The 22,337-nt window shown below is 45.5% G+C and overlaps 2 non-coding genes across 2 annotated transcripts; one reads left to right on the forward strand and one right to left on the reverse strand.

Annotated features, from left to right (window-relative positions):
• Positions 1-7,420: 7,420 nt before the first annotated feature.
• Positions 7,421-7,495, reverse strand: Trnas-cga. Its single transcript has one exon. It is a non-coding gene; the product is annotated as a tRNA-Ser (tRNA).
• Positions 7,496-7,938: 443 nt separating this feature from the next.
• Positions 7,939-8,013, forward strand: Trnas-cga. The gene has a single exon. It is a non-coding gene; the product is annotated as a tRNA-Ser (tRNA).
• The last annotated feature ends 14,324 nt before the right edge of the window (positions 8,014-22,337 follow it).

Raw genomic sequence — 22,337 nt, forward strand, 5'->3', positions numbered from 1 at the left:
GAAACAATTTCCATCTGTAAATTTGTTAAAATAATGATCATGATAACGCTGTTTACAGTAAATGTTGTGCTGAAGGTTCAAACTTCGTACGAAGAGAGTCAGATATTGACGTGGTAGACGAACTATTTTCTGTACTGCGTGATGATATTGATGAATGATGATGAGCCACTGGTTTAAAATTTCCTCCTCCGTTTCAGATACTATCTGAAACACTTTTTTATATACCAAAATTGGTAGGCCTTTGGCATCTCTTTTGTCGATAGGTACATCAACATGAAAAACTGGTGTAAGGCGTCATTTTCTTGATGCAGTGATCTTTCGTGTAAAATGTCTCTCTTTCTTAGCTCTCTCTTCGTAGCTGTTAATACTTTCAAGAATGATTTTACTGACATCTGTTTTCTTCTTCTTTGACAACAGAGTCCCCAAGTCGTCTTGTGTTTCGTTCCTCTGTGTGTCTGTTACGTCATCTCCTCCAACACCATTTGCAACGCTCGTTGTAGCATTTTCCACTTCCATCATATTTATTACTGCACCTCTGTTGGCCATATATGGAACTGAAAATTCCATCTGATTTTGGTACAGCCATGGGCGTATTATGAGGTCGCTGCTTGCCCACGCTTCTTTTTCTGTCTACGGAGGGCATCTCGATGACAATCCCTAAGTTTTCTCCAATTTTCTTTCGCTGTTTCCCCTGCAACAAGGAATTCCTGAATTTAGTTTTTCATATATTTCCGTCGAAAGTGACATAAGGAATTTGAACAGTTATATTTTCGAATAGTTTTGCCCCATTCCCCTAGCAGTGTCAGAAACAGTCTGTGATGTCGTATACCATAAATTTCGAAACACTTAGTAACTTTCTGTCCACTCTACTTATGCGACATAAACGGATTGTTGTCTTTTTTCATTTTAGATATTTAACGACGGAGGACATGTTTAAAACCATCACTCTATGCTACCACATGGGTGAAAGAACAGTCTCGAATATAGTTTATGATGTGTGTGGAGCGTTATGGAAGCATCTACAACCCATTTATCTACCTGAGCCAGCAACAGTTATGTGGGAAAATAATGCTTCTGACTTTGAGAGGAAATGGCAGTTTTACAATTGTCTTGGAGTTGTTGATGGGAAACATCACTTTGCGAAAACCTCAATTATCTGGTTCCTCATTCTTCAATTAGCATTGTTCTGTAGTATTAATAGCTACTGTCGATGCTCATTACAGATTTACCTCTCTAGACGTATGTTCAGTGGGCGGATTTAGTGATGGAAATATTTTTTCTAATTCAGTATTAGGAAGAAAACTGACTGACGGAACTTTAAATATCCCAGGAGATAAATCGCTTCATGGACAACAAAATAGAGCCCCTTACGTTTTCGTAGGTGATGAGGCATTTCCATTATTAAAAAACTTAATGCAACCATACCCTAAATGCAGAGTTACTGGTAATGACAAAAATAAAGTTTATAATTAGACTGTCTCGCGCTAGTCAAACTGTAGTGTGCATTTGGTATCTTGAATTCCCGATTTCGTGTGTTTAAACGGCCTTTTGAGTGTGAACTAGAGACTGTAGATAGAATTGTGACAGCTACATGTGTACTTCATAATTACTTGAGGACTGATAACATTACATCAAATGATCTCGCCGAGGACGACGACATGGGACCACTGAGTACCAACCAGCTTCTGTCGCCTGCTCCAAGTAGGTGCAGAAACACGAGTGAAGCTTTTCTTACGAGAGAAAAATTTAATGAGTGTTTTAATTCACCAGTAGGTTCTGTTCAGTGGCAGTATGCAGCTATAAAGAGGCCAATACTAAAGAGAACAACTTATGTAATTAATATTACATGTATATTTTAAAAATGCATATAAAATAAATAAATTAATAAATAATACTTACAATTGCTGTAATGTAATTCATCTGCAACCTTCTTCCATATTTCGTTCTTCAGTTTATTCTGCATGTAGTCTGGATGACTGTTGTCGTACAGCACTGGGTTGTCCTGAACTAACTGAATGAGGTGTTCCATAACTAAAGGACTTCGTACACGAACCAAAGTGAGGTACTGTCGCAGACGCACACACTGCTGCTGGAAAGTCACTACTGGCCGAGCGCAGTGCGGTGCCACAGACCAGAATTCCTCTGTGCTGGTGCGAAATGCTGACAGAGATGGGACCTGGGATAACGGGCCCCTCGGGCCGCCGGCAGGAATGCCGGCCATTTGCCATGCCGGACATTTGCCACACTTGCCCCTTCGCCAGGTAGCTTGAGTAGCGATCCCTCAGGTAAGGGACGCCCTTCCCCGCACTACTTCTGTCCGCTTTCAAACCGCCGTCTTCACATCTTACTCGATACAACCAGTACGTAAGGGACCTCCTCCTTCGACGACTTGGCCAAATACAGAGCTTCATTTCCGAAATCGAAATATTTATAACTTTTGGGAAACGAAAGCAATACCGACGATTATGTCAGTATGTAATTAGTTCTGCCAAGTATAAATATAGATTCCTCTGTCTGTACAGTAGCTTCCTTTCACGCTTACTGATTGCGATAGAAACAGTCCATCGGCATGGGAGCAACAAGAAAGGAACGATGAAACGAGAACACGAATGTACGCTAATCATTTCTTTTTTATCACTGCATTTGTGCCTACTTTAATTACTACAACTGCATACCCAAAAGACAATAGGGAAAGAATAAATGGGTTTGTGAATGTTTGAAAAGAAGAATGACATACTCCATATTAATTTACTCTCTAAAAACATTAGTTAATAGAGTGTATGGGGACAATGTTCAAAACAACTGAAAACACATTCACTAAATAGAGATAAGAATATCTATGATTAACATGTCATCTAAAGTCGACTTACAATTTTAAAATGTTAGAAATAAGGAAATGAAGTAATACAGAATGCTACGCTTGTAACTTACGTTGTTGTTCTACATTGTTTAGCTCTAGTATTTATAGGGTCACAGAGAAAGCATCTTAGGTTCTGGAGGGAAAAGCCGTAATTGTAATCATCTGCGCTACAACCGAAACAAGGAGGACAACTTAAGGAAAAATAATGTAAGCTCACAATCGACTTTGAAGCAGATAGTTCCTGTGACTTAGTATGGGCAGAGGTTATACTCGACAACCGGAATAAATTAATAACTGGCTCCTTTTACCGACCCCCTGTCTCAGATGAAACAGTTGCTGAACAGTTCAAAGAAAAGAGAACTTGAATCTCATCACAAATAGGTACCCTACTCATACAATTATAGTTGGCAATTACTTCAATCTACCTTCCGCATCTTGACAAAAATACATTTTCATACCCTATTGTAAATAGAAAAAAACTTCCGTAAGTGTTATAAATGCTTTTTTAAATTATTTTTAACAGGTAGTTGACGAGGCCATTCAAATTGTAAATGGTTACGAAAATACACTTGACCTCTTAGTCACAAATAATCCTGAGCATCACGACGGATACAAGGATTAGTGAACACGCAGTCGTAGCGAGGCTCACTTCCGTAACAAAGAAATTCACCAAAACTAAACGCGAAATATATCTATTTATGAAAGCAGCTAAAAATTCGGGTGACGTCTTTCTAAGAGATAGTTTACAATCCTTCCAAACTATGTAAATGAAAAATAGTATCAACAGCACTCGAGTATTAATACCAAATAAATTAATAAGAGACGGAACTGATCCCCCTTGGTACACAAAACACGACAGAAAGCTGCTGCAGGAGCACCGCAAAAGGCACGTATAATTTAGATGAACGCAAAATCTCCAAGATTGGTGAAGTTTTACTGAGTCTCGAAATTTGGTGCAGATTTCAATGCGAGATTCATTTAATAATTTCCACAACGAAATTCGCTCTAGAAATGTGGCGGAAAATCCAAAGAGATTCTGGTCTTACCTTAAGTAAACCAGCAGAAAGGCTCAGTAAGTACCTTTACTGCACGACAGCGACGGTAATGTTACTGATGACAGTGCCACTAAAGTGGAGTTACTAAATACATTTTCCGAAATTCCTTCACCAAAGACGACGAGGTAAATGTTCCAGATTTCGAAATGAGAACAGCTGCAAAAATAATTTAGAAGTAGATATCTCTGGTGTTGCAAAGCAACTGAAATTACTTTGTCAGTAACAGAGGAAATGATCAAATACCTTTTCAAAAAGTCTCTAATGTATAAGAAAAGTAGGTCTAATACATTTGTTTCTGATGTTCTTTAGTAACAATTAACTTTCAGTAGTAAGCTCCTTGCTTTTACTGACATGTTTAAAGATAATCAACAATTTAGTAAGAAATTCTAATGTTTAAAGGACTATATCTAAATGTACTTAAGTAGATTTCCATCTACTATAAATATTTGTAGCTAAAAATAAATAAAAAATATTTGAGGTGCCAAAATTGTCAACCTTAGGATCAGATCAGTTTTGGGATGTCAATTTTAGATGCAATTCAAATGTTCAGCTCCCATTTTCTTTTACAAAAGGGTATACTATCAGTTTAACAATCCATGATATTTTAGGTGATAGTTGCGATTCTGAAGATTCAGAAATTTATTTTAGAACTCATAATTATTTAATAGTATGGCCATAATACTGGAAGCTAGAAAAAAGTTATCTTAATGTGACAAGAATAGGGATACTTTTGTGAGGCTTGAAACACTTTTTAATTTTTACATTAAAGGCTGATTCGCATCACACTTTGCACAGGCTTTGGACCGTGAAAATGATAAATGACCATGTACCATTCTGGCTTGTGTAAAATCAGCCTAAACACGCTGAACTAATGTACACTCTATTTACAATTACAACTTAATATTAGCTCCGATAATGATGCTTCAATGTTTTAACAATTTTATCTCAGTAGCCTGCGAGGGCTCAATAGTCTTCATAGTTTCTAATACATTATTTTTAACGTATTCTAGTCCAGTTTCTGAATATGGGCAATGACTTTCAAGCAAGTCCAAATGTTCAACAGCATTCGTCGTTCGTTGCCTTTTTCTGTAACAATTCCACATTTTTATTGCGATATCCTCATTCTCTAGCCAGTTATCCACAAAATAGTCAAAAAATTGAGAGAACCTTCCTTTATCAGGAGCTTCTGCATGAATCTCAATCCATCTATTGCTTACGTCCTCCAGTTTTACAACTGCCAGCGCTGCACACATGCTGACGTGAAGTCTTAAATCCTCGTTCTAACGGTACTCCTCAGTTAGACCGAGAACTCGAATTCTTCTCCATAAACTCTTCTTCAAAAGGAAATAGAATCCATTTATTTCAGTTGTGGGAAAAAGTTGACGAATGGCCGATATCGCAGCTGCCTCAAAGTCCACCTTCACTTGTTTAGGACACCACTCAGAGACTGCCTGTTCTATCAGACGAAACAGACGAACATATGTGGAGCAGTGCAAATACAGTAGGAAGAATGTTTGTTTCTTTAATCGGGCCTCCTAAGTCTACGTGTATGGTGTAGATCTGTGCAAACTGCTTGCTGCATCTCTTAAACGTTCCATCCATAAAAAATGGGAATATGCTTTTAAACTTTCTTTTCCTTTGCTTCCACTAAAAATCATTATTCTCACCTCTAATCTATCGTCTTCCAGAAGAAAACTCGTGCCATCTCCCATTTTAATAGACCTTCATGAAGATCAGTTTATTAAGAGTTCTTAGGCTCTTGTTGGCTCCTCCGCTTTTGACTTCATCGACGACGCATGGTTCTCTTCATAGATTCTGAACTAGGCGTCACTGTAACAAAGTCATAAACTTTATTATGTAGATTTCCCATTTCATCCGCGTATATCTCCGATAACTGTGTAGTTTCTTCTCGAGACCTTCTCTTCGCTCTTTCCACTTGCTTTCTCACTTTCAGAGCTGCATCGTCAGGTGGTCCACAGAGATGTTCTAATACGCTCAACACTTCCCCGTTCCTCGAAAGCGGCTTTCCCTTGCCATGATCCGCTTTTCGGCGTAAGCGCATCCATGTAACAACACCTTCTTTAGCTTCCCTCTGTTTAAGATAAGCGTAACCTTTCTAATGAGCAGGAGACCTGCCCTTGTTCGTTGTAATAACTTCCATACTGATGGTCACATTAGGAACTTCGAACGCAACCTGGGCGGGCGGGTAAGGTGGTGGAGGAGAAGGGGGGAGGGAGGGGGATGGGAGACAAGGGACCCAACCCTTCGGAGCAGGTAAAACCGTAGCAAATGTCCGGCGTGGCAAATGTACGGCTTGGACAGTGGACAGCGGGACAGAGGGCTGACCCAGGTAATCCTCCCCTGCGCCTTGGCTGCGAGCAGTATGCGGTGCCCCATTGGAAAGCGTGCTCCACAAAAGCGGCTCTGCCTCTGCTGCGTGCAGTGTGCGCCGGGCGTAACCGGCCTGCACACGATCAGTATGTATTGATAATACTACTTTGTCAAATCATAAATATATTGAAGCGACCTCACACCATCAACAACATTGGCAAAAACTCGATTTCGCGAGGGTAGGATGTCGAATGTCCAGAAGAAATTACATTAGTTATAGCTTGCAAGCAACGCAAAAGAACGAAAAAGAGGAAATGTACCCCAAATTGGTTGAAAAAAGGAGCCATTGGTCACACGTAAATTTACTGACTGAAATCAGAATCACGTACCCAAAAGATTTTACATATTATTTTCCGATGACTTCTGCATCGTATGACAAATTAGTAGTGTTGATACGAGACAAAATAAAAAAGCAAAATGCGTTAGTGGAGGCAGTCGCATTCGATGAAGGATTAGGAGCAATTAAGCTTCGTTCTAATGCCGTAAGTTCAAGTCTGTGACACCAGCAAGCACAATTGGTAAAATTCTGTGGAAACCTATGAAGCAGTTTTATCTGCCTGGCAAGGATCTGTTAAAGAAATTAACGTCAAACTTTTCGTGCTGTGTGGTAATGTGGTGAAACTGACAAGCATTACCGATACATCTTACTAGTCATTGCAGGTACACGGCGTATTTTTTTCCGAAATTGGAGCAGTTTTCCAAAACTGCTGTGTAATATTCAAATTCATGAAGTAAGCAGTGTTATGGGGAATCCTCCATTAACGATCCTAAAGTGGAATGTATGATGATTATCCTTGCATACGCCTATTAAAACTCTATTGTTTTAAAAGACTCCTTAAAATGTAGTCTAAGGCAGGTACATGCAACAGCGAATTGAAGAGATAAAGTGTACACTAACGCCATGTGGGTTGTTAGTCAAGCTCTGGCAACATCTGATTTCAGAAAATTGTCAAACGGTCAACATTTGACTTCAAACGTTCTGTGTGTATTAACAATATTGAGAATATTTTGAGATCCATCAATACCACTCATCAATATTTCTAGGACTGACAATACGTCCACATGCACCCTCCGACGATCAATATATTGACACTTCCTGGCAGATTAAAACTGTGTGCTCGACCGAGACTCGAACTCGGGACCTTTGCCTTTCGCGGGCAAGTGCTCTACCAACTGAGCTACCGAAGCACGACTCACGCCCGGTACTCACAGCTTTACTTCTGCCAGTACCTCGTCTCCTACCTTCCAAACTTTACAGAAGCTCTCCTGCGAACCTGGTAGGAGACGAGGTACTGGCAGAAGTAAAACTGTGAGTACCGGGCGTGAGTCATGCTTCGGTAGCTCAGTTGGTAGAGCACTTGCCCGCGAAAGGCAAAAGTCCCGAGTTCGAGTCTCGGTCGGGCACACAGTTTTAATCTGCCAGGAAGTTTCATATCAGCGCACACTCCGCTGCAGAGTGAAAATCTCATTCTGGAAACATCCCCCAGGCTGTGGCTAAGCCATGTCTCCGCAATATCCTTTCTTTCAGGAGTGCTAGTTCTGCAAGGTTCGCAGGAGAGCTTCTGTAAAGTTTGGAAGGTAGGAGACGAGGTACTGGCAGAAGTAAAGCTGTGAGTACCGGGCGTGAGTCGTGCTTCGGTAGCTCAGTTGGTAGAGCACTTGCCCGCGAAAGGCAAAGGTCCCGAGTTCGAGTCTCGGTCGGGCGCACAGTTTTAATCTGCCAGGAAGTTTCATATCAGCGCACACTCCGCTGCAGAGTGAAAATCTCATTCTGGAAACATCCCCCAGGCTGTGGCTAAGCCATGTCTCCGCAATATCCTTTCTTTCAGGAGTGCTAGTTCTGCAAGGTTCGCAGGAGAGCTTCTGTAAAGTTTGGAAGGTAGGAGACGAGGTACTGGCAGAAGTAAAGCTGTGAGTACCGGGCGTGAGTCGTGCTTCGGTAGCTCAGTTGGTAGAGCACTTGCCCGCGAAAGGCAAAGGTCCCGAGTTCGAGTATCGGTCGGGCACACAGTTTTAATCTGCCAGGAAGTTTCATATCAGCGCACACTCCGCTGCAGAGTGAAAATCTCATTCTGGAATATATTGACAGTTTGACGATATTATTGAAGGTGTGAGGGCCCATTTACTCGACTCTGTGGCTGCTGAGCAGCGACCGTGATTCTCAGGGATGGAAAATCTGTATTAGAGTTCATCCTAGCGCCCGCGTATGTGTTTGCTGTTGCCAACTGTGCAGGCCGTTTTCGCGGGCATTCGTTCCTCATACGGTCCGTCGTCTGGCAAACAGAACACGTCTGAGGCTGTCCTGTGTGTGATACGAAGCATCTGTGCCCGCAAACGCCAATAAATGACTGAATGTATTTCCTTAAATCTGTCTTAACGGTGCGAACATCCGAATCCACCGGTAATGTTGATACCGAATAAATTTCCGTACAGTGTGGAGCCTTTTACGATTTCCCCTTGCGGGTCCGGCGTAAGAATATGCCCGAGGTATTCCTGCCAGTCGTAAGAGGCGACTAAAAGGAGTTACAACCGTTTCGTCCTTCCATGTGATGGTCCCCCTTGGGGTTCGACCTCCATTTTTCAAAATTCTACAGAAGTACGAGCCTTTTGGGGAAGGACGCCTTACGTGGTGTACCACTGGTCCTCAGTGCACTAAGACCTTGGCACTCAGCGTTGCACCGGCGTTGTCACCATACCCACTATTCCTCAAATTGGGCCTAAACGCCTGATGGGTTGTCCAAGTTACGCCCATAGTGCATCTCCATCTGCACCAGCGATCATGATGGACTTTCCATGGCACCCGACATCCAGCACGGTAGCCAGCCCGTTGTGGTGGGGTCGTCATGTACCCTCTAGGTTGTAGCCCCCTGACAACACAAGGATCGTACTGCTGATACCTGAGCTGCACCCTCCCCATGTCGGCCAAGGAGTAGATGCCCGTCTCCTTGGGGCATCAGGACTCCCGGCAACGGTCATCCTGCCAGGTGGCCCTTGCTGAGGCTGGGTGGCGCCCGTGGGGAGAGCCCCTGGTCAGAGTGGGTGGTACCGGGGCGGACGTTTCGCAGATGAAACGTCAACATGTATCAGGTCGCTCTGCGGTCGAGTCTTTCAAAAGGAAAGGTACTGTCTCTGGTTCTGGTTCTCCTGCCCTTTCCCCCTTGGCCACTCCCTGGGAGGAGGGACAGGCCCGCTGGCTTGGGGCGAAGTACTTCCCCCACTATTTGGTCTGTTCTCGAACCGATGGGGGGACGTTCGCCACCTCCAAGACCATGTTCTTTGTTCAGCACATCGAGGACATCTTCGGGGAAATCGAGGGTCTCAGTAAGATGCGTTCGGGGTCCGTTCTTATAAAGACCACCTCCGCCACACAGTCGGCGGCGCTCCAGGCGTGCGACCGACTAGGGGACATCCCAGTGTCCATTGTCCCGCATCTGACACTGAATAGGACGCAGGGGGTTATTTTTCATCGGGACCTCCTGCTGCAATCTGATGAGGAGCTCAGGGCCAACCCGGAGCGCCGAGGCGTGCATTTCGTCCGGCGAGTCCATCGCGGCCCCAAAGACCGTCGCATCGACACCGGGGCCTTTATCCTCGCCTTCGAGGGGGACGTTCTCCCGGAGAAGGTAAAGGTGATGTGCTACCGGTGCGACGTGCGACTTTACGTCCCACCTCCTATGCGCTGTTTTCGGTGTTTGCACTTTAGGCACATGTCGTCATGGTGTGAGGCTGAGCCCCTTTGTGACGATTGTGGACGTCCTCTTCGTGAGGAACATACATGCACCCCACCACCTCGGTGCGTTAATTGTCCTGGCATCCACTCGCCTAGATCCTTAGACTGCCCCGCGTATCAGAAGGAGAAGAAAATTCAAGAACTCAAAATTTTGGATTGTCTCTCTTATTCTGAGGCCAGGAAGAAGTATGACCGCCTCCATCCCGTGACGTTGACCATTTCGTTTGCCTCAGTCGTGTCCACTCCTTCCACGGTATCATCACCCCTATCCTATCCCCCCCTCCGCCTCCTCCCCCCATCTGGGGTCTATGCCTCCGCCTCCCAAATCCCTCCCTTCCAAATCTTCCTCACCCGTGGCCCCCGCCCCCTCTGCCCCAGGGGCCACCCTTCCTCCTCCTCCTCCCCCCCACCGCCTGAGAAGCGATCCTCTTCTCAGGTGTCCATCGGGGAAACGTTCTGGACCCCAGCTTCCGAGGTCCGGCGTTCCAAAACGGACCCCGCGCGGGAGGACCTTCTTCGGGTCCAGCCCACCATCCCTGTGCCTCCTCGGACTTCCAAGAAGGCCTCCAAGAAGAAGTCTCTATCCCCCTCTCCACCCTGGCGCATTTCGTCTGACGCTCCATCCATGAGTCACTGCTCTCTGCCGTCCTCAGTTTTGCAGGGACGCTCTGCTGCCAGGCACTCAGCTGGCCTCTTGTCGGCAAATAATGCTGCCCCTCCTACACAACCCGGGACAGAGGCCACAGCTGGCGACGACTCGATGGAACAGGATCCGCCTCCCGCCGGTTGTAGCGTTGTTCCCTCGAAACCTGGCCCTCCGCGGCCGTCGAGGTGGCCAGCTCTTCCCCCGTCTCGTTCCCCCTCTTTTTTGACTAGCGATGGCCTTGTTACATTGGAACATAAGAGGTATTCGATCTAATCGGGAGGAATTACAACTGCTCCTCCGCCTGCACTGTCCGCTCGTTCTTGGTCTCCAGGAAACCAAGTTGCGCCCGACTGACCGTATTGCCTTTACCCACTATACCTCGGAGCGGTATGACCTTACCCCTGTGGATGGTATCCCAGCTCATGGTGGGGTCATGTTGCTCGTTCGGGACGATGTCTATTACCATCCCATCCCATTGACCACCCCACTCCAAGCAATAGCTGTCCGTATTACTCTTTCTGCCTTTACTTTTTCTGTTTGTACCGTCTACACTCCATCGTCATCCGCAGTTAGTCAGGATGACATGATGCATCTGATTGTTCAGCTTCCCCCACTGTTTTTATTGTTTGGCGACTTCAATGCCCATCATCCCCTTTGGGGCTCTCCTGCATCCTGTCAAAGAGGCTCACTCTTGGCGGATGTCTTCAAGCATCTCAATCTTGTCTGCCTCAATACTGGCGCCCCGACTTTCCTCTCGGACTCTACTCATACCTACTCCCACTTGGACCCCTCGATCTGTTCTACCACTCGTGCCCGTCGGTTCGAGTGGTATGTCCTTTCTGACACCTATTGGAGCGACCACTTCCTCTGTGTCGTTCGTCTCCTGCACCACACCCCATCCCCACGTCCTTCGAGCTGGAACATAACGAAAGCTGACTGGGGACTTAACGCCTCCCTGGCGACCTTTCTGCACCACGATTTTCTCAGTTGTGACAGTCAGGTCGAATACCTCACGGCTGTTATCATCAATGCTGCTGAACGTTCCATTCCTCGTACTACCTCTTCTTCACGTCGCGTTTCCGTCCCCTGTTAGAACGAGGCTTGCAGAGACGCTGTCCGTGCTCGACGACGTGCTTTACGCATTTTCGCCGCCATCCTACGTTGGCGAATTGTATTGGATACAAATGACTCGAGCGCAATACCGTAGAGTCATCAAAGACAGCAAAAAAGCTTGTTGGGCCTCTTTCACCAGCTCCTTCAACAGTTTTACTCCCTCTTCTGTCGTTTGGGGTGGCCTGCGCCGGCTGTCGGGCATTAAGGCCCACTCCTTGGTACCTGGCCTGACCTCAGGTAATGAGGTCCTCGTTGATCCTGTGGATGTCTCCAACGCCTTCGGCCGGTTTTTCGCGGAGGTTTCAAGCTCCGCCCATTACCACCCTGCCTTCCTTCCCAGGAAAGAGGCAGAAAAGGCTCGGCGACCTTCCCTCCTCTCACTGAACCTGGAAACTCATAATGCCCCCTTTACTATGCGGGAACTCGAACGTGCGCTTGCACTGTCCCGGTCCTCTGCTCCGTGGCCAGAAGCCATTCACGTTCAGATGCTGGCACACCTTTCTCCAGCGGGCAAAAGCTTCCTTCTTTGTACCTACAATCGCATCTGGACCAAAGGTCAGGTCCCCATGCGTTGGCGTGACGCCGTCGTTGTTCCTATACCCAAACCCGGGAAGGATAGACACCTTCCTTCTAGTTACCGCCCCATTTCTCTTACAAGCTGTGTCTGTAAGGTGATGGAGCGCATGGTTCATGCTCGGTTAGTCTGGATTCTTGAATCTCGACGGCTACTTACCAATGTCCAATGCGGCTTTCGTCGCCGCCGCTCCGCTGTTGACCACCTTGTGACCTTGTCGACATTCATCATGAACAACTTTTTGCGAAGGCACCGAACGGTAGCCGTGTTCTTAGATTTGGAGAAGGCTTATGATACCTGTTGGAGAGGAGGTATCCTCCGCACTATGCACAGGTGGGGCCTACGCGGTCGCCTGCCCCTTTTTATTGATTCCTTTTTAACGGATCGAAAGTTTAGGGTACGTGTGGGTTCCGTATTGTCCGACGTTTTCCTCCAGGAGAACGGAGTGCCTCAGGGCTCCGTCTTGAGCATAGCCCTTTTTGCCATTGCGATCAATCCAATTATGGATTGCATTCCACCTAATGTCTCCGGCTCTCTTTTCGTCGATGACCTCATGATCTACTGCAGTGCCCAGAGAACATGCCTCCTGGAGCGCTGCCTTCAGCGTTGTGTAGACAGCCAATACTGATGGAGCGTGGGAAATGGCTTCCGGTTCTCTGAAGAGAAGACGGTTTGCTTCAACTTCTGGCGATATAAAGCGTTCCTTCCGCCATCCTTACATCTCGGCCCCGTTATTCTCCCATTCGTGGAAACAACTAAGTTTCTCGGGCTCACGTTGGACAGGAAACTTTGTTGCTCTCCGCATGTCTATTATTTGGCAGCCCGTTGTACACGTTCCCTTAATGTCCTCGGAGTTCTTAGTGGTTCATCTTGGGGAGCGGATCGCACTGTCCTGCTTCGCTTGTGTCTGTCCATAGTTTGATCGAAGCTGGATCATGGGAGCTTCGTCTACTCGTCTGCTCGGCCATCCCTCTTATGCCGTCTCATCTCCGTCCACCATCGGGGGTTACGTCTTGCGACCGGAGCCTTCTACACTAGTCCTGTGGAGAGTCTTTATGCTGAAGCTGCCGAATTACAATTGACCTACCGGCGCGATGTACTGCTGTGTCGGTATGCCTGCCGGCTGTTGTCAATGCCCGACCACCCCTCTTATCAGTCCTTCTTCGCCGATTCTCTCGACCGTCAGTACGGGTTGTATGTGTCTGTCCTGCTGCCCCCCCGGAGTCCGCTTCCGTCGCCTGCTTCGACAGTTGGATTTTGCCCTCCCTACCACCTTCAGAGAGGGTGAGAGCCCGACACCACCTTGGCTCCAGGCTCCGGTTCATATTTATCTCGACCTCAGCTCACTCCCGAAGGAGGGTACTCCGGCTGCAGTGTATTGCTCACGGTTTGTGGAACTTCGTGCTCGACTTGCCGGTCACACCTTTATTTACACCGATGGCTCCAAAACTGACGATGGTGTCGGCTGTGCCTTTGTCGTCGGGGCCGCCACCTTTAAATACCGGCTCCTCGACCAATGTTCCAGCTTCACGGCCGAGCTTTTTGCTCTCCATCAGGCCGTTCAGTAAGCCCGCCGCCACCGCCATTCATCGTATGTACTCTGCTTTGACTCACTCAGTGCTCTTCAGAGCCTTGGAGCTCCCTATCCGGTCCATCCCTTGGTTCAACGGATCCAGCAGTCCCTCCATTCTTTCGCTGATAATGGTTCTCCTGTCAGCTTTCTGTGGGTTCCCGGACATGTAGGAGTGCCTGGGAATGAGGCTGCAGATGCTGCAGCCAAGGCTGCAGTCCTCCTGCCTCGGCCAGCCTCCCATTGTGTCCCGCCATCTGACGTTCGTGGCGTTGTTTGTAAGAGGCTTGTGTCGTTGTGGTGGGATGCTTGGTCATCCCTCCAAGGAAACATGCTCCGGGCAGTAAACCCGCTCCCAACTGCTTGGACAACCTCCTCCCGACCATCTCAGCGACAAGAGGTCCTTCTGACCAGGTTGCGGATTGGGCATTGCCGGTTTAGCCACACTACCTGCTCACCAGTGACCCAGCCCCGCAGTGCCCTTGTGGTCAGGCATTAACAGTGCGCCATGTTGTATTGTCATGTCCCCGATTTAGTCAATCTCGTGTTGTCCTGTCCCTGCCATCTACTGTACCGGATATTTTAGCTGATGACGCTCTAGCAGCTGCTCGTTTTCTGCGTTTTGTAACTTTGACTGGCTTGTCCAAAGACATCTAACTTTTTTACTTATTTTATCTGCATCTTTGTCCGGACTTTCTGGTGTCCCCCCTTCCCCTTGAGTTTTACTAGATTCCATGTGCTCTAACAACTGTGACTGGGCGCTAATGACCTCAGTAGTTGAGCGCCCTTAAACCCCACCAAAAAAAAAAAAAAAACCTTTTACGATTTCATCGTCAGGAACGTCGAACGGAAGATAAATTTTTATATTCCCGATCCTATATCCCAGAATGCTGAATTGTGACGTCACTTGTAGGCCCGTCTATCTACTTAAATTTCCAGACGCCCTTCTTTAAGTTGACTAATCTGTCAATTTCGTAGGTGCTTCCAACTTTTACCAACAATGTGTTCAACATAAAGTCCCATAGTAGTCCCTCGCTGTCTTGTGCTCGTGCTTTAACATCGTCAGTGATCCAGTTGTGGATTCCGTTCGGTCTTTCTAATGTTATCGAATGTATACTGAATAGTGTCCGTCGAGTTTGTTGTTGTTGCTGCTATGTTTTCCAAGTTCAAACGGTCAACAAAACAGTAGCGACTGCAGCGGCTCGCTCGCTGTCCACCCCGGGCAGCGGGGTCCGTCGTGGAGATCGGCCGGCCGGCATTGCCCCAAAATGTAAACCAAGCAGTAAAAATATGTACATATTCCAGGTCACTGAAGATCGCTTGCAGAGAATAAAGACTAAACCCGTATGGCACGAAAATTGTATTTCATTCAGTTGTATTCAGACGGTCCAAAAAGGAAAATATTATCACTATACCGTAATATTACACGCAACTGAGGAAGACAGGACTATAAAAGCTGGAGTCCTGTTGTACGTGCGACGCACAGTGGGCGGCGGCACACGTGTGCACAAGCGACCAGCCAGCAATGTGCTAACATGGCCCGCTGATGCTAACTTCGGTGATCGGACGAGAACCGGTGTGTTCAACGTGGTACGGCCGTTCCCAATGGTGGAATGTAATGACAAGCCGCAAATCGCCTTAGGCTCTTTTCCAGTCACATACAATCGCCATTTTCCGCCGAAATAAGGCCGTATTTGGCGCGAGAACATCGTACCACCACTCTGTGCGCATAGTGGCCACTTGCTGCGACGGCGTCACCTAGCCTAGCCTACGCCAGGTACTCAACAGGCGTCGACATACGTCCGCAAAGGGACCGTATCCCCAGCGTCACAGAAGTGGGTGCCGAATCATCAGGCGCGCCCCCGCGAGCGACGATGCTGGATGCATTGCCTGCCATTTTCCTTCGACTCTGAGGAAGATCGCTTTTTTTTTCCTGCTGTTTGGCTCTAGGCTTGCACGCGGCCGAGCAGCGTATGGTCTAAGCGCTGCCTGAGAGACGTGAGATTGTCGTGCTAGGAAGCGCCACTGCTTTCTTTTGCAGATATTTGAGTAATTTGCGAAAACTGCGCCCTGCATTCGTGTCCATCCCCTTCCGTCCCTACTCCCTGGCACCCGGGTTTTGGCCCCTGTGACAGGAGCGGCACTGGAAACATCTGTGAGTGGCGCCAGACGTGAGAAGCTGGGAAAAACGAAAAAAATAACCAAATACACCTTTCTTTTTTGACAATAAAATACAAAATTTTATTTACGAATTTGGAAAATCGCCGTGCTACAAAAAATGGGCTTCGCGCTATTTGAGAAAATAGAGCGGCAGATTTCGCGTTAAAATTAATCTTATCAAGTCCGTCGTTGGCCTGGAGGAAGCGTACACGTTTTAAACATTTCTCCTCGCCAAACCCTCCAGTAAGCGGCGTGTCTGATAGCGCGTTCCAGTTAATTAGGAACAGGCAGCCCTTACGCCAAAAACCAGGCTTCCGCGAGAATTCGAGTATTATAGCCACAGTGATCCGAAAAAAACAGCAGGAATGACTTCTGCATGGATAGTGCGAGCCGCCAGTCTATATCAAGTGTAGATCCTATCGGGTCCGCTGTGGCTGCTGTTGTAAAAATGTGTGAAAGAACTTGTATTTGAAGCAGAGCTATTCCACATATAGATGGGGCGTTAAATGTCGACCAAGGTTTGAAGTTCCAAACATTTATTTGCACACGATTCTTAATCTTCATCTCGTAAGACACAGTCTCCTCCAAAAAATTGTTACCCTAATTTTTTGTCAGAATCAGTGTATATCATCATCATCATCATTTAAGACTGATTAGGCCTTTCAGCGTTCAGTCTGGAGCATAGTCCCCCTTACAAAATTCCTCCATGATCCCCTATTCAGTGCTAACATTGGTGCCTCTTCCGATGTTAAACCTATTACTTCAAAATCATTCTTAACCGAACCCAGGTACCTTCTCCTTGGTCTACCCCGACTCCTCCTACCCTCTACTGCTAAACCCATGAGTCTCTTGGGTAACCTTGCTTCTCCCATGCGTGTGACATGACCCCACCATCTAAGCCTGTTCGCCCTGAGTGCTACATCTATAGATTTCATTCCCAGTTTTTCTTTGATTTCCTCATTGTGCACACCCTCCTGCCATTGTTCCTATCTACTAGTACATGCAATCATCCTAGCTACTTTCATATCTGTAGCCTCAGCCTTGTTGATAAGGTAACCTGAATCCACCCAGCTTTCGCTCCCATACAAAAATGTTGGTCGAAAGATTGAACGGTGCACAGATAACTTAGTCTTGGTACTGACTTCCTTCTTGCAGAAGAGAGTAGATCGTAGCTGAGCGCTCACTGCATTAGCTTTGCTACACCTCGCTTCCAGTTCTTTCACTATGTTGCCATCCTGTGAGAATATGCATCCTAAGTACTTGAAACCGTCCACCTGTTCTTTGTTCCTCCTATTTGACACTCAATCCGTTTATATCTCTTTCCCACTGACATTACTTTCGTTTTGGAGATGCTAATCTTCATACCATAGTCCTTACATTTCTGATCTAGCTCTGAAATATTACTTTGCAAGCTTTCAATAGAATCTGCCATCACAACTAAGTCATCCGCATGCATATGCGACACTGCTTATTTTGTGTTCACCTATCTTAATCTCACCCAGCCAGCCTATTGTTTTCAGCCGGCCGGAGTGGCCGTGCGGTTCTAGGCGCTACAGTGTGGAACCGCGTGACCGCTCCGGTCGCAGGTTCGAATCCTGCCTCGGGCATGGATGTGTGTGATGTCCTTAGGTTAGTTAGGTTCAAGTAGTTCTAAGTTCTAGATGACTGATAACCTTAGAAGTTAAGTCCCATAGTGCTCAGAGCCATTTGAACCATTTTTTCTATTGTTTTCAACATATGATCCATAAACAAGGCTGCAACATGTCTCCACTGTTGTTCATATTGTCTTACCCCTGAAACTACTCTGAAGCATGGACTCAATTTACCCTCAACTCTAACTGCTGCCTGACTATCTATGTAAAGACCTTTAATTGCTTGCAAAAGTTTGCCTCCTATTCCATAATCACGTAGAACAGACAATAACTTCGTCCTAGGAACCCGGTCATATGCTTTTTCTAGATCTATAAAACATAGATAGAATTCCCTGTTCCACTCGTAACACTTCTCGATTATTTGCCGTAAGCTAAAGATCTGGTCCTGACAACCTCTAAGAGGCCTAAACCCACTCTGATTTTCATCCAATTTGTCCTCAACTAATACTCGCACTTTCCTTTCAACAATACCTGAGAAGATTTTACTCACAACGCTGATTAAAGAGATACTTCTGTAGTTGTTACAATCTTTTCTGTTTCCATGTTTAAAGATTGGTGTGATTACTGCTTTCGTCCAGTCTGATGGAACCTGTCCCGACTGCCACACCATTTCAATTATCCTGTGTAGCTATTTAAGGCCTGGCATTCCACTGTATTTAATGAGTTCTGACTTAATTTCATCCACCCCAGCCGCTTTATTGCACTGCAATCTATTCACCATTTTCTCCACTTCCTCCATCATCATTCCTGTCCCATTGTACATCGAAATCTGAAACATTACTGATCGTATTTTCACCTACATTGAGCAACTCTTCAAAATATTCCCTCCATCTGCCCAAGGCATCAACAGGATTCACCAGCAGTTTTCCTGACCTGTCCAAAATACTTGTCATTTCTTTCTTACCTCCCTTTCGAAGACTGCTAATTACACTCCAGAATGGTTTTCCAGCAGCTTGACCCAAAGTCTCCAACCTGTTCCCAAAGTCTTCCCAAGATTTCTTATTGGATGCTGTAATTATCTGTTTGGCTTTGTTTCTTTCTTCAACATAACTGTCTCTGTCTATCTGAGTTCTAGTATGTAGCCATTTTTGATATGCCTTCTTTTTTCTTTTACAGGCTGCCTTGACTGTGTCATTCCACCAAGCTGTTTGCTTCATCCTACCTTTACACACTACTGTTCCAAGACATTCTTTGGCCACTTCTAGTACTGTGTCCCTATACCTTGTCCATTCCTTTTCCAGTGACTGCAATTGACTACATTCAACTAACTGGTACCTTTCTGAGATCACTGTTATGTGCTTGTGCCTGTTTCCTTATCCTGAAGTTTCTCCACTCTTATCCTCCTACACATGGACCTGACCTCCTGCACTTTCGGCCTCACAATACCAATTTCACTGCAGATGAAATAGTGATCAGTGTCATCAAAGAATCCCCTGACTACACGTGTGTCCCTCACAGCCTTCCTGAATTCCTGTTATTATATAGTCAATGACAGATCTGGTTCCCCTGCCTTCCCAAGTATACCGGTGAATGTTCTTATGTTTAAAAAAGGAGTTTGTGATTATTAAGCCGATACTGGCACAGAAATCCAAGAGTTGTTTCTCGTTCCTTTTGGCCTCCATATCCTCTCCAAATTTACCCAAAACCTTTTCATACCCTTCTGTTCGATTTCCAATCCTGGCATTAAAATCACCCATGAGCAGAACACTGTCCTTGTCCTTTACTCTAGCAACTACATCACTGAGTGCATCATAAAAACGATCCATCTTATCTTGATCTGTCCCTTCACAATGCGAATATACTGACATAATCCTAATTTTCTTGCTGGACGCTGTCAAATCTATCCACATCAGTCGTTTGTTTACATACCTTATTGCAACTACGCTGGGTTCCATTTCTTTCCTGATGAAAAGCCCTACACCCCATTGTGCTATTCCTGCTTTGACTCCTGACAGGTAGACCTTGTATTCTCCCACTTCCTCTTCTTTCTCACCCCTTACCCGAATGTCACTAAAAGCTAAAACGTCCAACCCCATCTTACTTGCAGCCTCTGCCAGCTCTACCTTCTTCCCAGAGTAGTTGCCATTGATATTAATAGCTCCCCATCTCGTTACCATTCATTTGCCGGGTCGTATCTTAGGAGTCCCTGGTTTGTCAATTAGAGGTGGGACTCCGTGACCTCCAAAGGTCCGAGGCATTTTGCTCTGATTGTTGCCAGCATCATATTTATAGTACCAGGAAAGCAAGTTTGCTAGCCTTACTTGCCCTGGGTCCCACTGAGTTTTACCCCTAACGGTTGAGGGACTAACCGGTGGATTAGGTAGTCTTTGCCGTCTGATCTGAGCACAAAGGTGGCCACAACTCGGAATATGTCCGAGATGCCAGCCTTATTCCAAAGTAACTGGTATCCCGACTGTCAGGACCACTTACTTGACCACTCATACGTTGCCCATGGTTCATGAATTAGGACATGATACCAGGAACCCACACCATGAACCAGTGTATGCCGCTACGGAAAAACGCACTCCACAGACGCTTATTGTCAGACGCTTGTTGTCCATCAGAGAAGGAGCAAACTCATTTACAGGAAGAAAGATCCTGAAATACAAAAACCATCCGACTCCCATTTGGTAAGACGTCGACGTCGGTAATGTCAAGGCCAGGCGTCGTTAAAAGAGTCTGTGCCGTACGTGGTCTCCCGATCGATATTGACCATGAGAGTATACGCAGAAAGATGTGCAGCTACTTCAGCAATGACTTCTTGAAGAGATGCGACGTCACATTTACTGTCTTGCAGAAACTGAATTAACCAAATATCTTAAGAGTGCTTGTAATTTTATGTAGGCGAGAGTGGGGCACGATGGGGTACTTAAGTACGTAACAATTTTTTGTAGGCTTACAAAATGCTCGATAAAAATACCAGATATTCCACCTATAACTTCAGTACTTACAGAGTTCATAAAAAAATTAGGACCAAAAGTGTTAGTATTTACTATAAAAAAATATTGTTTCAGGGTTTACCAAGTACCCTATCTTTCCCTGTAGTGAGGGCAAAATGGGGTACGCAAGTGGGACTAGATGGGTTACCTAAATACTCTATAAGGCCAAGATTATTAAATTATTCAATGAAGACAGGTTTACAAATTTATAAGATTTATTTTAATATCTAATGAAAAGGCAGTCAGTAAGTATTATATGATGTTAAAGTTTAGTAACTATTAATGTTAAAATATTAACTTTAAACATTAACTTTAATTACTAAAGATAACTCCAATAACTAAATACAAATCATCTTTTTAACATTGTATTACGAAGAAATTATATAAATAGGCTACTTACTTAAAGTAATTGTAACATTAACTTCAATGTCTAAAACACTGTAGAATAAAATTGTATTAGTTACTTACAGTATTAACTTCAATAGGCCTAACTAAAATAATTCTTGCAGCGGAGGATAAAGATGTGCAATCATTTTTACTTTAATCGCTAGTAGGTTTAGTATGTAGTTATGGTGTTATCTTCGTCTTGCTGTGTACATAATGTACCTCGGCATCATCATCCACTTCTCCCGCGCATGAACAGTGAGGCCACTTTTTACAAGAGCCACATGACACCCATCCTTCTGTTGACTGCGAGTAGAAATAGCCGCAATACAGGCACGCAATGTAATCATCTTCTGATGTGCTTTCATCTTCATTTTTCCACTTTTATATCTTCTTTGCCAATTCATTCAGTGGTTTTTTTTATTTTTCCCACTTTCTCCTTTACAAAGAGGGATTTTTTAACATTTTGCTCAGATGCACTCTTTCCTTCTTGATCCTTCTTTTTGCCAGGCCTAACACTACTTGCACTCTCCAGAAGTTCTCTTCTGTAAGGGGAGCTAGTAACAACAGTAGTTTTTCCTTTTTGTGGCCTGTTTTTCGGATGTTTTTCTTCCCGATGTGTGGGATTGGGACAATTTGTTCAGGTGAAACAGCAAGTGACCTTAATTGATTGGTGGTGTTCTCAGAAGCCTACTTGTTTGTAGTGTGGTAATTGGGGTTATCATTATTCCAAAAGACGCACCCAGGGTTTTAGGCCTACAGCAAGCGCATCTTTGCTCTTTAGGACCGGCTTGGCTGACAGGACCATCACTTGTCTCTGGCATAACCTGCTGATGTGAGCCAACTGCAGCCTCTCCTCGGTCATTATTGAGATTAACGTTAGCGGCCTCACTTGTAGCTAAAGGAGTGTCTGTAGCGAGAGAAGCTTCAGACACTGAATATGGGAAGATGTTTGGTTTGAAACGGGAAATTTGTTCTTTTGAAACCGTTTATGGCAGTCAGCGTTTTTGCAGCTCTGAGAAAAGTTTTGCCCTAAATCTCTGCTATCTCAAACATGGTAACAACTTTACCAGGATTTCATCTTAGCCAGTTGGTTAGCTCTTGATCATAGTACGTGCTGAGAGGCTTCATGAATGAAACATCTAGAGGCTGAAGCATGTGGGTACAGTGGGGTAGAAAACAGAGGACGACCACACCATTATCCCTTGCTCTATCAGTTATAATCAGGCTCAGCATAAGGGTTGAATGTCCATGCAACAATAA

This window comes from Schistocerca piceifrons, chromosome 8 (genome assembly GCF_021461385.2).
Source record: "Schistocerca piceifrons isolate TAMUIC-IGC-003096 chromosome 8, iqSchPice1.1, whole genome shotgun sequence".
NCBI classification, from domain to species: domain Eukaryota; kingdom Metazoa; phylum Arthropoda; class Insecta; order Orthoptera; family Acrididae; genus Schistocerca; species Schistocerca piceifrons.